The 16,059-nt window shown below is 41.2% G+C and overlaps 1 long non-coding RNA gene across 1 annotated transcript in view; it reads left to right on the top strand.

Annotated features, from left to right (window-relative positions):
• Positions 1–8,766, top strand: part of LOC142071740 (uncharacterized) — a 65,341-nt gene extending 56,575 nt beyond the window's left edge. Inside the window, exon 4 of the long non-coding RNA XR_012667929.1 lies at positions 8,513–8,766. This is a non-coding gene — a long non-coding RNA (uncharacterized LOC142071740). The remainder of the gene's footprint in view (positions 1–8,512) is intronic.
• Positions 8,767–16,059: the final 7,293 nt, after the last annotated feature.

Genomic DNA, 16,059 nt, shown 5'->3' with positions numbered 1-16,059 from the left:
TGCTATGTCTAACTTTCTACGTAATTTTGGAATAAAGCTTGTATGAAAGATGCTATGCAAAAAATAGTTTCACTATATGACTTTATTTTAGCGCAAGCAACCAGCAATCTGTAACAATTTGGGAAATTTACTGATACATATGTGCCATTTCTTCATCTTATAGTGGCACCTTGGGGCCCCAGTCAAGGGTTAGGACCTCACTGCACTAGGCATTGTACAGGAAGAAATTCCTTGTCCCAAACAACTCATAATCTATATAACCGGATCCAACTGGTGCAAGAAACAAAGAAGGCGGCATGAGTTGGAAGGAGGAAGTAACAATAAGGAGGTACGTGTGTACATGATGATCTATATGATCAAGAGCACATGACGAGATCTCTTGAAGCCAAGGGGATGCTTACGGGTTACAGGGATCTCCTGTATGTACGTTATATAGTTCACCAAAAAGTGCCATGGGGGGCTTCAAATAAAAGCCAATGTCATTGTAGCAAAACGTATGGACGGATGTGATGCAAGGAGTTATGTATCTATACTGAACATTATGTTCTTTAGGTCTGCAACGAGAGACTGGTCACCAGCAAAAGTGAAAAACTGGTTTTCTGTCAGACAAGAACTGTTTAGCTATCTGGCTGTTTGCAAGTAAGTTAAGTACTGCATGGTGCAAATGGGTCTCCTCTCACCAGTCTAAACCAGATGCTACTGAAGGATTGTAAATACATCAGAGAAAGAGAAAGGTAACTGGAAGAAGCAACCTGCATGGGGGGACCCTATCTTGAGGGGCACATCAAAGGTTTGCTCTGTTATATTTGGGGGGGACAAAGCAGGCATCCTGCCATCCTTCACCTAGGAAGTAAACAGAGTGTGTTTGCTTCATGAAAGAAGGGGTCTCAACCAGGCTTGGCTGGAGAGAACTTTGGGTGAGACAACCTCCTGTCTAAAGAAGCTTAACTTGTTAGTTAAGTTTGTCTCTAGAAAGCGTGGTATGATTTTGTTTTATATGTAACCAATATTCTTACTCACTATCTCTTGATTCTCTGTTCTTTGACAATAAACTTATCCTTGTTTCACTATAAATATAGCTCAGTGCTGTGGCGTTAAGCTAAGTGCTGGTCCTGAGCTGAATCTTACAAGCTGGTGTTTGCTGTTCCTTTGGGAACAGTGGGCCTGGTAATTCCGTGAACATCTAGTGGATAAGGGACTGGACACCGAGGACTCGGGGGGTTGGTGTGTGCCTGAGAGCAAGCCCTGTGGAGGTCTAGAGGGACTGCTTGTGCTGCCAGAGGCTGTTGGTGTCAGGGAGTTGATCCACAGCAGGCACAGACAAGACTGCCTCATGCTAAGGGCAACCCTGGGACCTCTCAACGTTGGGTCCTCCTGGGGACTGTCACACTGTGGTTACACTGCATACCTGGTTGCCGCTGCATGCATTGTGAGTGCTTTCAATCTCCCCAGTAATAGGGGTGTCTGGTATAACTGCTCTTACAGGATTTGTGCCATTGACATCCGTGTGGGCAGGATCAGGCCCTTGAAGGGCACAGAATGGATTTTTATCCACATTGGTAAAGGAGGCATACAAAATTGCCTGGATTTTTTTAAATGCTTTTGAGGCAAATATAGTTCACATCAGTGCATTGATTTCAATGTGGGTAGCGTTAGCGTAAAGGAGAGCAGAATATGGGGCGGAATGCTGGCCTCATCGATAAAACTGCCATTGATGTCCATAGGGTGAGAATTTCAGCCTTGGTGTTTTGTTCTGTATTAGGACAGGATTCATTTTAAAATAGAATATTAGGGGGGTTTTAAGGGTTTTATTGACCTAAGTCTAGCTGAAAGATCAAGCTTCCACAGATGCATTGTCTCCGTATTCCTTACGGGAGTGAAAAATATGTTTGACAATTATTGTAAGAAGCTACGACTTGGGGATACACAAGGAGAACATATGTTGAGTAAGAATTATTATTTATATTACAGTAATGCCTTCAGGCCTCCAGCTGCTAAGTGTAGTACACATAGTAAGAGAGAGTCCCTGAGTCTACAATATAAATAGACAAGACAGACAATGGGTCAGAGAAAGGAAATATTATCCCCATTTTACTGATGGAGAACAAAGCTCATTAAAGCCAATGGAAAGACACCCATTGACTTCAATGGACTGTGGATCAGGCTCAGAGAGATTAAGCAACCTGTCCAAGGTCACAAGAAAATCTGTGGCAGAGCCAGAAACGGAACCCAGCTGTTTTGATTCCGAGCCCAGTGCTGTAGGCATAAAACTCTCCTTTCTCCTGTACTTCCAATGTACTGTTTTAATTGTGTCACATTTCTGACTAAACTGCATTTTGATTTACACAACCCAGATTTTCTGCACAGACAAGGAGACTGGCTTATGCCATTTTCCTGGTAAATTTATCCCTGGTGCCTAGTTCAGACATAAAATTGCTAAGCTGACATTAACCTTGGAAAAAATAGTTTTGCACATTATGCATATACATGTACACATATAATAAGCACCCTAAAATTAAAGTAGTGATTATGCTATTGAAAAATGAAGGTTTGGAAAGAATTCAGGCCATAATAAAATTAACGAGTGCTTTCCAGACAGAGGCAGAGCAGGGTTTCAAATGGGAGAGGATTGTTGTCACCATTCAGTTATAAACTTTGCTTGTTTGTAAAGATTTAATCACTTATGCTAAAAAAACCTGTGGTTCTCTTCTACCTTGTATTTTAGGGTGTCACAGTATAATAATATGGATGGCCAACCACTTAGTAACTCTGCTGTTATGACAATAAGTGTGGAAAGCAGGAAATTTACCGTACATTCTCTGCAAGTTTATGTTTTAAAACTGCAAAGAACAAAATTCACTCACAGATTAAACCCGCTGCCGGTTTGCATCAGGCATAGATTTGGCCCAGCAATCGTCATTATACTTAGTGTTGGGGAAATTCATTCTTGTACAAAGAATAATCACAAGGTCTGTGCATCACTGAGTGGAATGTAGGCCTGGTGTTGGATTAAAGCATGTAAGCCAAAATTTTCAAAAATAAGGAGCCTAAAGATAGACTCCTAAATCCATATTTGGATATCTAAGTGTGGGATTTTTCCAAAGCACCCAACTGACTTAAGAAAAAATGATTTTTAATTTGTTTTTTGAAATGTTGATTTTTTTTGTTTGTTTTTCATAAAATGTTTGTCTTTAAGGTTTTTTTTTTCTTCTCAATTTGTTTGTTTTTGGTTTAGAGAAGGGAGAAAGCCAAGAACTCCCCCCCCCCACACACACACACACAAAACAACCCCAAACACTTATTGAAACATTTTTAAAATAAATAGTCTGGGTTTTGAAAATAATTTTGTTGCTGTCAAACAAACAAAAAATCTCGGAAGGAAACTAAAATTTTCTATAAGAATTTTCATTTCTTTCAGAAAGGTCTTTTTGGTCAAAAAAAGAAAAGGTTTTTATGAGGCAGCCCAAGGCAAACCTACATTTCTGAGTGCACAGCTGTCAATTGCTCACGTAAGTACCACTTTTAATGTGCAGTTCTTCATTTGTGCAAGCAAATTCAGGATTTGCTAGTGCAACTGATGCATGTACAAAGTTTACAGGGAAATATTAGGTTTCAGAGTAGCAGTTGTGTTAGTCTGTATTCGCAAAAAGAAAAGGAGTACTTGTGGCACCTTAGAGACTAACCAATTTATTTGAGCATGAGCTTTCGTGAGCTACAGCTCACTTCATCAGATGTATAATACTGGATGAAGTATGTCAGATGCCACCTTTTGAATATTTGACTGTATCTTGCAGGCTACATGAAAGGGTCTTTGGAAATACGGGAAATAACAAGTCTGTTGTTTTTCAAATAATCAGTTCTGTTGACTTTTTATTTGGGACATAGTGCAACTGTTTCTCTACTATGAGGAAAACAGAGATGTATTTAAAGTTAAGTAAGAACCAGATCTCTCTGATAAAAAGCAGGCCTCTTTTACCTGAAGTCAGAAAAGGTCCAGCTAGGTGTAAAATGCTTACTGCAATGGGATTTTTTGACTATGTCACTGTCTATGACTATACTCAAGTGACTTTTGTTCAGCGGTTCGTTGATTATATTCTATTATAGTCAATGCCTATGTTAAGAAGTCATAACTTATCGGCTTCAGCAAAGAAAATGCATTTAGTCTACGTAGTATTTTGCAGAGCAAGGCAAAAAAAAAGTCCCTCCTATTCTTAACATCTCTTCTCAAGCCCCCCTTCCCCCCAAGCACTTAGCAGAAACAAATATTAGACCACACACGTGTCTGGGGGTGCATAGTTTTAGAAAGCAGGAAGACAGCATAGGCAGTGTAATAAAAGATGACAGGGCTCAGTACTGTGTTTTCTGGGCTCTTACAGGATACTTACACACACACACAACTTGGTAGGGGGATTACACTGAGTTACGCAGATAAACATAAATCAATGAAATGCACAGGATAAGCTCTTTGGGTTTGCAACCTCTCATTACTTTTTAGCTTAAAGGCACACTCACAAGTTAAAAATCCTGGAGCCTGATTCTCCTTGCGCTGACTCCATTTTTACACCAGTAGGATTTTGTTGATTTCCGTGGAATAACTCCTGATTTATACCAGTGTAAATGTGCAAAGAATCAGTGGTGATGAGCTCAATAGAGATGCCTAAAATAAATCAGTGGTTGCATGCAGTGTTGTCGTAGCTGTGTTGGTCCCAGGATATGAGAGAGACAAGGTAGGCGAGGTTATCTTTTTTTAGTGGACCAACTTCTGTAAGTGAAAGCTTGTCCCTTCCACCAACAGAAGTTGGTCCAATGCAAGATATTACCTCAGCTACCTTGTCTCGCTAAAATAAATCAGTATTTTTTAAAAAACAAATGTATTTTCCTTTGTTATTAATAAAGCAGATAGTGAATTAAAATGACACCTTTCATGCTATTGGGTCTCCCCCCTCAGCTTAGGCAGTGAAAATAAACTGGTCAGTTTCACCTCTATTTCTGGTCAGGTTTCACTTTCTGGCTGTCATAGGTTTGCACAGTGCTGTAAGGATTGAGTTGCAAACATGTCAAAGGAGTGGTTATTTGTTTAAAGTAGCTTTTCCCATTAGAACTGACAAAAAAGTAATGGAAATATTTCTCTTGGTTTAGGCTTTTGTAAACTCTTGATTTTTTAAAACCAACCTCGACCAGCGTCCCTTTAAATTCCCAGATACTATTTCTGGCTAAATCACTGTATTCAGTTATATTTACCAAAATAAAAACCCACATGAAAAGTCAGAAAAATATTGAAAAATATATATGCATCCTGCATTCTGGCCTCAAGCATCAGGTACTATGTTTGCTAGATAAATTAATAACAAAATTAGTCCCGAAAGTTAACGGACAAACACAAACTTTTAACAAAAATAGAGCTGTCTGCAAATATTTCAAGCTGTTTTTCCCATATGTCAAATACTGTGGGCACAGATGTCCCCCCAATATTCGCTCAAGGGTGTGGATGTGGTGGCTTAGAGGAAATAACACCACGAAAACAAATCGATGGCCTCCCTCTAATATTATTGAAGTGGTTTGTGATGAAGAACTTGATGCTATTGTTGCCTATTTAACATCTTTAAATCTGTTAACATGACATCCTCGTGACATAAGGGAATGGTGAAGAACTGAGTCCTTACTAATATGAGGGTAATTGCTGATGATAGGGTAGGGAAGTTGTCTTTACACCTGCACGTTTACATACCTAACAGCACAGAATACTGTTTAGGAAAGCATTCCTAAAAGCAATACCACTGCGCTGAGGTTAAAGGGACAGAAATCCACATTCACCAGTGGACAGCTAGTGACCACTCTCCTATTGTGATGATCGGTGACTCATTAAGCAAAATCTCTGGTAATTTTTAGCCCCAGAAGCCAGACCTTGCAGAGTCCATTCGCAGCAGTTGACAGCAAATCAGTCCCTGCAGATTCCCAGCCACCACACGCTAGGGATTATGGGGCAGGTTTTCAGGAGTTCAGCACCCAGAGCTCACATTGTGACACGGCCAGATTTACAGAAGAACTCAGTCTCCCAGTGTGCTGAGCTCATTTGGAAAATCTGCCCACTTGCTCCAGGGCCAGATTTACAGAAGAACTCAGTCTCCCAGTGTGCTGAGCTCATTTGGAAAATCTGCCCACTTGCTCCACTTCCTAAGTGGGTGCTGAGCTTTTTTGAAAAATCTAGCCCTGATTGTGAGTGCCAACCCGATGGGGCTTCATTTCCCCAGGACGTGGTGCTCCAATCTGCAGTCAGCTCATCTTCCTTTGTCTGTCTCAGAAACTGGACTGAGCTTTAAGGAGTGGGTGGGAATAGAGCAGAGCTGGATCAAGCTGACCCCCAAGTTTCATACTTTGCAGCTTCTCATCTGACCCCTGTTGAATCAAAAGTTGCAAAGGCACAATCTACCACTTCCGAACAGGAAAGACGGCCACTGTTTCAACCCCTCCATTTAATTAAAAATGTGCTGCTATCAAAAACAGCAGGCAGAAAAAACCCAACCCACTTAGGCAGTGCAAAGGCACAGAGGGTATGTCTGCGCTGTGATAGAACACCTGCAGCTGGCCTGGGTCAGCTGCCTTGGGCTCGTGAGGCTCAGGCTGAGAGGCTATACAATTGCAGTGTCGGCATTTGGGCTCAGGCTCCGTGTCCCAGAGCCCAGGCTCCAGCCCAAGCTTAAATGTTTACTCTGCAATTTTCTAACTTTGCAGCCCGAGCCCCGCAAGCCCAAGTCAGCTAACACAGGCCAGCCGCCTGTATCTCATTGCAGGGTAGACATACTCTGAGTGGCCACAGCATGACAGAGCTGCACTACACTCATACAATTGTGTCTTCATTTAGGGCCATTTTCTGCCATTGATTATTCCTTTTTTGCTTAATGCAGAACTCCCACTGACATCAGTGGCAGTTGTTGTCTGCCTGGCCTGAGACAGTCCTGAGAATGAAATAGAAAATACATATTGCGAAGGAAATGCCTGAAATGTGTTATGAATATTATACACTCCATCTGACTGATTGTTATTGTGGTGTTGGCTTAATTCCAACAGCAGCTAACTGCTTATAGGCAGGAAAGCAGATGGTCACTTTAGATCATTCCATTTACCAATACTTAAAAAAGACAATGCAGGTGTCATTCCCTTTGAAGTTTGCCTCTGACCACACTGACTTCAGCACCTGGACTTGGGGAGGGGGAAGCTCGGGAAACTAAAACTTTAGGGTGGCCAAGCTGAGCCCCAAAAAGCACTGCGGGGGAGAGAGAGAAGCAAAAACTGCTGCAAAGCAGGCCAAATTCCACTTCCCAGAGGTGGGGGTATCCAACGCCTACCTAAACTTTAGTTAAGACAAATATGCATGTAGACTGTTCATTGTGTTAAAAGCCTTTTTGTTGTTATACTGGGATTCTGCTATTAAGATTAAACAATACTTTGTTTTGAAAAGGCTGGTTTGAGTTGCTTTATTCACCACTGGTCAAAGCTCCCAAAGAGAAGACTTGCAGATGCCAAAGCCAGTCAGGCCTGCTGAGTAATCACGATTGGTACAGAGGTAGCCCAGGACCCAGTCTAAGAGTGGGAAAATTCCACCTTGAGGGAAGATGCAGGGCCTGTCGCTCTGAAGACCAGAGAGAGAGGTCAAAAGTGCAGCTAGCATATCACTTCAATTATTAGAGAGCTTTATTAGCACTTACTTGTGATTTGTGCTTAAAGGGTCTGATTCAGTAAAGCACTGAAGTCCATGCTTAATGTAACAACAAGTGAGCAGGTGGGCTTCAGCTGCAGTTTTTCTGAGGGGAAGAACAGGGGGCTGCCTATTTTGGGCTTGATCCTGCAAACTTTACTTGGGTGAATAGTCCTACTGGAGACAATGGGGCTTTTTCTGTGGGCAAAGCTTACTCACGTGTTGTGTTGCCAACTCTCTCAACTTTATCATGAGTCTTGCAATGCTTGGTGTTTTTCTTGAAGCCCCAACTGCTTGAATCAGGAGATTACATCAATATGAGACTCTCAGCTTTCATTTAAAACGAAAAAAGTATGGTAGTAGTAGTTTCTACTCCCTCATAACTGAGGCGAAAAGCTTGAAAACATGAAGTGAGTTCACCTTAAAAGCTCAGTAACAAGAAAGCAAAGTGAAAGAACCTCAGATTTTCTTTTAAAAAATCATGATTTTTAAGCCATTCTTCTTTTTGAACTTTTTGGGTTGCCTAAAGTGTGTGCAAGTCATGGATAGAGAATGAGGCTCTTGGTGAATATCTGTCAAGGGTTAGAGAGATTAGCAGAGCACCGAAGGAGGAAGATCTCTTTGTGTTTCATTTACAGCCTGGTCAGAAGACTGCTCTTTTAGCAATATTAAAATAGAATTTAATAACACTAAAATAAATAGCAACTTTGGAAGAGCTTATTACACCTTCTTATAGTGGAGAGGAAAGAAGGTAGAGGGTGAAATAGTCTTGAATATTTCCTATATAAATAACTTCATTTTACTTTTGATTTACAGGGTGGGGAAATGGTCCATGGACATAGACTGAGGAGCGTCATGTGACAATAGTAAGAAATCATAAAAAGAGTCACTTTCTTCCAATACTGTACAAGCAGCTTTATTATAATATGGAGAAGAGTGTTGCTCATGAAGGTCCTGTATCTTTTGCTGCTTCACTGTGGAGCTTCTGCCTAGATCTCTTTTTCAGGCCCTCCTGCCTGACTTCTTGCTGAAGATTTAAAGGCACAGTCAACATAACCTCACAAGGTGTAATAGGGAGAGTTTCTTTAAAAAAATTGAAATAAAGTTTTTTTTTCAACTGCATTCCTGTGGTATTCCGAAAATATAGCTCTGAGTTACAGAAAATAAGAGAAAGTGACCATGTTTTTAAAAATAAAAAAAGTTCAAAAACGCTTTTCCTATTTTTATGATGACCACAAGCCTGTGCTATTATATAAGAAAAAAAACAGAGCCCCCAGTGGGGGAATGGGGCGTATGTGACAGTCTCGGTGTGTGCTAAATCAGTTTGAAAGTTACTCATCCCCATTTAATTTTATCTGGCCACATTCCTGGCTCCTAAAAATACAGTTCCCAGTTATGGTGGGGAGGGAGAAAGGTGACCAAGCACTCAGTTTGAAAACTGGCATTTTGATTTGACCACAGTATTGTGGTACTTGGACCATATTTAGAACCCAGTGCACCAGAAAGGAGAGGAAAGTTTCCGGAGCTGCTTAGTCCTCTCCATTTCAGATGTAATCTGGAAAAAAAAAGTAAGACTGTCAGATGAGAGGCAAAGACACAGGTGGGAAAGCTGGTTACTGTGCGCCCTGCCATTTTGGTGTGGCTTCGTTACTGTGGTATAGTCACCTCAGACAGTCACTGCATCTCCTGCTCCAGTCCCTGAGATCAATATGCCACAGTAATAATGGTATTTAGCTCTTGGGTGGGAAAGAAAATCTTACATTTTTAAAGAGCAGGGTCCAATCCTGTTCCCATTGGAGTCCATGGAGCTTTTGCTATTGACCCTGTGTTGGTTATCCTGGATGGATTAAATTAATGGGTTCGTGATATCCATTAAAAAAAAAGCTGGTCAAAAAAATTCAAAATTATTCAGTGGAAAAAAAGTGATCCACTCTTTTTTCACAAAACCAGCATCCTACATTCTGACCAGCTGTGGAGCTGGTGGAATATTTTTTCATTTCCACAAAAAAAAGACCAAATTTTCTCAAAAAATGTTCCCATTATTCAGCTATCTGAAGTAAAAAATGTATAGTTTAATGGAATCACTGAAGTCTATCAAACTTCTGAAATGCTTTAACTATCTTGCCAAACTGGTTGTTTTCTGTCATTTTAATCATTACACAGTTATTTCCTCTTTGATTGAAACCTGCATCTGAAAATTGGTGCAAACCAAAGGGTTAATCTTTGATTCTTCTTCAGAGAAGAAGAAATGACATAGAATTGTGGTCAGCCATTTGCTTTGAAAGAGGTGGTGGCAGAGCTATTTTAATATTCCCAAATCTGAATACACTGCGGAGCAATTAAGCCCCCAGTCCCACAACGGGATCCAACTGGACGGTTGAGTTTAATTATTCTGCACAGCACAGGTGTTTGCCCAGAGAGGTCTGATTTGATTATGAGAGTGTGGCATATATTTGCTATCTGTAAATAAGGGGCCAAATCCTCGTTCAAGCAAACCATCAACTGCAGGTCCTGGTGGTGGTAAAGGGTGTTACCTGAAGAAAGACTAGTCAGGACTATAGGAGTTGACCTACAGGACTTGAGTCTCCTCTCCCACTGGTGCAAATGAGCAGTAACTTTGTGGAAACCAATGGAGTTACACCAGTGTATATGAGAGGAGAACCAGGCCCAAAAGATGGAAACTCCTTTAGATTTTGGGAGCAGTAGGAGAGAAATGGCCTTTCTATCAAATTGCATGATCTCATTTGTAAAGCACATGGCTGAACTGTTCTGCTAGCTTTGGGCTTGCAGGCAAGGTATACACCTCACCTTTACCTCAGTCCTCCAGGATCGAGGACTCAGGGAGGTGTGAGGGTATAAAGAGTCCAGATCGATGTTTTATCCTTAGTGCCCCACAGTAGCCAAATGTGTTTCTGTTCCGAAGATCCCTGGGACAGGTGTCATACAAAGCATACTTCTTATATCCCTTTGTAAACGTTCTTTTTTTTTTTTACATTCATAGTTATAACTTGTCACATGACTATTGACACAGAGTGATCTGACTGGCTGCCACAGCCCTTTGCCAATGTCAAAGGATGGAAGTTTTTTTCAAATACAGTGCATGTCTTCACGAAGGACTTTTGTACTGGATTCTGCAAGCACTTACTGCCAGGTATGGACTACTTGGAGTAGTGCTGACTAGTCTGAGTAGTTCCCCTGAAGTCAAAAGTAGCTTTTAAGCAAGGAAATAAAAAGTAAACTGCAGTGGGACACTCCTAGCAATTAGTGCTATGCTAAGTAGTAATAAGGCTGGTAATAATAATAGCTTTTAAATATAATTTTTCATCAGTATATCTCAAAGCGCTTTCCTAAGAAGGTGAGTATCATTATCCCTACGTTACAGATGCAGCATTGTCCCCTTGGTTATCAAAAAAGAACAGTAGCACGGTGAGGTGTGTATTTTGCTACCATCCTGTAATCTTCTTGACAAAATCTTTAACAAATCTTTCCAACAATCATGGTAGGGTTCTTTTCAGCATTCCTTCAGTAGGTTTGCAAAAATGGCTATTCTCCTTCTTCTTCTCATTCTTCTGGATGAAAGCATGTTGGTTTCATGAAATTGCTCTCAAATTCATGAAGTGTGAAGGTTTCAAAAAGACAGCAGCACTTCAGTGGTTTTATTGAACTGTCTTTTTATGTCATGCATGAAACAGATAACGTTATTCTCAGAATTTAGGTGGATATGGATGAAAAAGAAGCATGACTTTAGCACAGTTCTCATTGTTAGGTATTCAGCATAGGCTCTGCTATCTTCAGTTGAAGGCTGCAGATCCTCAAAGCTGTATACTCGTGTATAAAAACAGATTGCAAGACATTGTGGAAATCCAAATAAAGCAGCAGTTCAGAGTTACATTAATGCTCTTTCAACAGTGTCTTGAAATAATTTATGGTGTACTTACCACTTTTCTTATTCAAAGCAATGTGCAAACAATCTAGTTTTCCCATTGTACCCTGGAGAGGCAAATATTATCCCTGTTTTAGAGCTGGGGAGGTTTGCCATTATTATCCCCATTTTAGATGGGAGACTGAGATTTAGGGCTTGATTCTGTTGTCACACTGATATAACTCCACTCACTTCAGTGGGAATTATTCCCTATCTACAAGTGTATAAATGAGAACAGAGTCAACTCCGGAGATTTTGTTTGATTTGCTTGGAGACACTATGCCCTAAAGGCAAAGGACTGGGAGTCAAGAGACTTGGGGTGAAACTCCCACTGAATTGAACAGAACCAGGATTCCACCCCAGGTTCTAGTCATGGTTCTGTTCTGAAACTAAATTGCTATGTGACTGTTGGCACGACACTTAGCCTCTCTGGTTCTCATTTTCTCCATGTATAAAATGAAGAAATTCTGTTTATCTATTTCCAAGGGCCATTGTAAGTCCTAGATAAATGATATTTGTAAGTGTTCTGTCCACTAAATCTCATTCTACCTTAGAGTTTTATACTGTCACCCATTACTGTATTATCTGGGCTCCTTGGAGGAACAGAGGGAAAAGATGAGGCAGAGGACAGAAACTTACTACTTTTTCTCAAACATCCAAGAATCCAGACACTTTGGGCCCGATTTTGGGTCCAGTTCATGAGTGCTGAGTGGTAGTTATGTATGTGTGTGTATGAAACAGTAGTTTTAAGCAACTTTCGCAATCCCCCAGTCGTATGGTTGTTTTGTGTCAGGTTGGGCATTTCAATTAGGAAACTGAATAGGTCCTGCATACCCTGTTGCTGATTTAGAATTCCTAGGAAGTTAGAATCATTTCTTTATTAAAGAAATTATTACATACATTTGGGAGGAATTCAGAATCTGATTCCTATGCCATTCCTTTCATTGTATTATTTTGCCCAGGCTTGTTGGAGGTGTTTACACAGTAGGCCTATAAACTCAATTCACAAAAAGAAAAGGAGTACTTGTGGCACCTTAGAGACTAACCAATTTATTTGAGCATGAGCTTTCGTGAGAAAGCTCATGCTCAAATAAATTGGTTAGTCTCTAAGGTGCCACAAGTACTCCTTTTCTTTTTGCGAATACAGACTAACACGGCTGTTCCTCTGAAACTCAATTCAGTGTGCTAGCTGGGGTTGCATCATTTGATCTGAACAGCAGTGCCACTTGCTGGGTATCTGAGAAATCACAATGCAACTTCCTACACTGACATATTTCTAAATAACAATGCTAAAAAATGGGCTGCATTAAATGGTTTCACCAAATCAGTATTTTTTCACTTTTCAAGGTTTCAAAACGTTTTGTGGCTTTTAATACAGTTACGCAGCCTGTATCGTGAGCTAGATGCTTAATTACTTTCCACCACTTATCTATGAGTCTCTTTTGATTAGTTCGTAAATAAAAAGGCAGATCCTCTAAAACCAGAAGGTCAATTAAGAGCTTTTTCAGTGCTCGAGAGAGTATTTGAGTTCACAAATTAAGTATCGTTTTTTTTTGCTATAAATAGTTAAAATTTAATTAACTTCCTTTCTGGGTCTTTAATTTGTCGATCTATTCCAACTACCCGCAGACATATCACTGGCTCCAGAAGAATTTAAATGCAATTGCATCAGCAGGCATCTGTGTAAGTACATCTATCCACTAATAATTCCACTTGCCAAAACATGAGTAAGTCAGGGTCTGTCTACTGTGCATCTAATACAAACTGCTAATGTTATGTATTCTGTTATATAAAGAAGAACAAACAAACAGTCTGTATGCTAGGTAAAACAGCTAAGGCTAGAGTCACGAAGAAAGTTAGGCATGGTGACGTTCAATATCCCCATGATGCCTAACTTTTAGGCGCCTGGAAAATCATTGTGACTCACAGAGCCTAGGCTCCCTACACAATGAACAGGAAGAGATTGGTGCCTCAGAATGGGATACACAAAAGCCAGCACACTAAGCAGCTCCTATCCTAAGGTAGCCAATGGGATGTGTGCTAAGGCCCACCTCTCCCTTGGAGATCGGCACCTAAGGCCATAGAGGCACCTTCCTGTGCTTGGCCGTCTCAGCTGCAATCCTTCCCTTTTGTGGGGCAGGGAAAGAGGACCGCCTCCCTTGTAACTTTTACTAGTGGTTAGGCTACTCACATCAGATGGGTTCAAGTGCCTGAGGGGAGAAGGGTTTGAACAGGGAACTAGCCCCCCTCAGGTGAGTGCTCTAACCGCTGGGCTATGGGATGTTCTGAGGGGAGGTGGCCCTCAGTCTCTCCTGGGGAAACTGTTCCACTGTGAATCACTAAGGAAAAAAATCATTGGCCCATAGAGAAAGCAGCCATGGGAATGTCTGTGTATAGCCTGGTGCTTAGAGCACTCACTTGGGAGGTAGGAGACCGAGCAGCCAGTCCCCCTGCACCAATGTATTTTTAAAATGATATATCCACAGTGGAACAGCTTTAACAGGAGAGACTGAGGGAACACCATTGCAGAATATCCCAGCACCCAGGGATTACGGTGCTCACCCAGATCCCAGTTCAAATCCCTTTCCCCCTCAGGCAGAGGAGAATCTGAATGAGAGGGAGGGCCCCTCCTATCCCCGGTGAGCACCCTCACCTCTGGACTAAAAGTTATGAGGGAGGTCCACTGCCTCCCTTCCTCCTCTTCTCCTGGCTGTTTTGTGTAAGATCGCCTATAGGGGCCCAATCTGGTAGGTGAGCTTTGAGCACACTTACTAGACTCGGCCTGCAGGCAAGTTAGGCAGAGGAACATGGCATCTTCACCTGGTTCGTGCATCATTCTGGGGCTTAGGCATCTGGTGTGGGGCTGTAGTTCATTTACTCAGAGGCAGAAACTCAGGTTCCTAGGGAACATTTATTGACAAATTTTTGGGGTTCGGTGGCAGGTGAGTGGGGGTTTTGTTCATCCTCGTGGGGCCTGATTCTGGGATTTAAACACCTAAAGTAGCGGGTAGGTGCCTAAGTCCATTTGTGAATGTAGCCCACACGGTCTTACTTGCTGGTAGAAAAAAATAATTTATAAGGTAAAAGGCCTTAGCCATTGAGCTGATTAATCTCTTGTTGAAAGTCCTTATTCGTTGCTATGTTGCCATTTGGGGCTTCTTACATTAAGTTGTTCTAAGAAATTCATAAAGCCTAGGTATCACTTTAATGTTAGAACGCTGCGCTCCCCCTAGAAATCTTTCCAGCATGTTAGGGCCTGAACCAAAGTCAAAGGAAAGACTCCCATTAACTTCAGCAGGCCCCAGGTACATAGTCTACTGCATGAATTCCAACATTTACCAGGCATATGTTTGATTTGTGTATACCTAATCATTCCCCCGACTATTTTACATCACTTACCCCTTGACATGGGACTTCCACTGACTTCAGTAGAGCCAGGATTACACTTTCTATCTCTTTCTTTAAACAAACAAACAAATAAAACCACATCTCAGTTTTTCAAACCTCCTCTGGATTAAATTGAAGACCTGAGAAGGAAAGACCAACATCCACACACAATGTGGAGATAAACAAAACACTCTTAGTATCGGAGGGGTAGCCGTGTTCGTCTGTATTGGTTAGTGTTCTCCATACACAGGCCCAAATACTCAGGGGATTCTGAAGCAAAGAATGTGCTTTCAATGATTCAAAGGCTATAGAACTTAGGGTTGTATCAAAACTACTCTTAAAATGTATTTTGCATTTATCAAATCACTAGATTCATAGAATCGATTTTTGAGCCATCCTACAGAATTCTATAATAGGGATATAATTCTCTATTACATTTTATGGGTGAAATCCTGCCTCCCGTGAAGTCAATAGCAAAACATCCATTGACTGAAGTGGAGCGTGAATTTCACACGGTATGGTGGTTTAAAAAGGTTATGCAAATTTTTTAACATTTGGTTAAATTCCATGGGACTTGTTCACAAAAGACTACCTGGGGAAACCATTGATCTTTATACAGCACAAATCAGATCTCGCTGAGCTCTACACACAGTCCTGCACAGAGAAATGTTGGCACACGAGGGGCATGGCCAGTGGATCTGTTGTTCAGTGGAGCTCCAATATTTCACACTTCCAAACTTTCCCCCATACATTCCGGTGACGTTTCTGTGAATTTTCAGTCTTTTCCAGAATTTGGCCCTTGTTGCTTAATCATTTTACATCAGGAGACAAAAGTAGTGGGAGAGGCATCCATAAAACTCTGTTTGTAGGCCCGTAACCCAGATTTCATACCCCAATTCAGCAAAGCACATCAGCACATGCTTGGTTTTAAGTATATGTATAGTCCCACTGATTTTAATGGGACTTCGCATGAGTTTAAAGTAAATTACATAGCGAAAATGCTCTGCTGAATCAGCAAATACTGACCCCCATATCAAGGGGTCAGTACTCCACC

Source organism: Caretta caretta, chromosome 4 (assembly GCF_965140235.1).
Source record: "Caretta caretta isolate rCarCar2 chromosome 4, rCarCar1.hap1, whole genome shotgun sequence".
Taxonomy (NCBI): Eukaryota; Metazoa; Chordata; order Testudines; family Cheloniidae; genus Caretta; species Caretta caretta.
The sequence above is the reverse complement of the archived record's forward strand: the minus strand, read 5'-3'. Positions and strand labels throughout refer to the sequence as shown.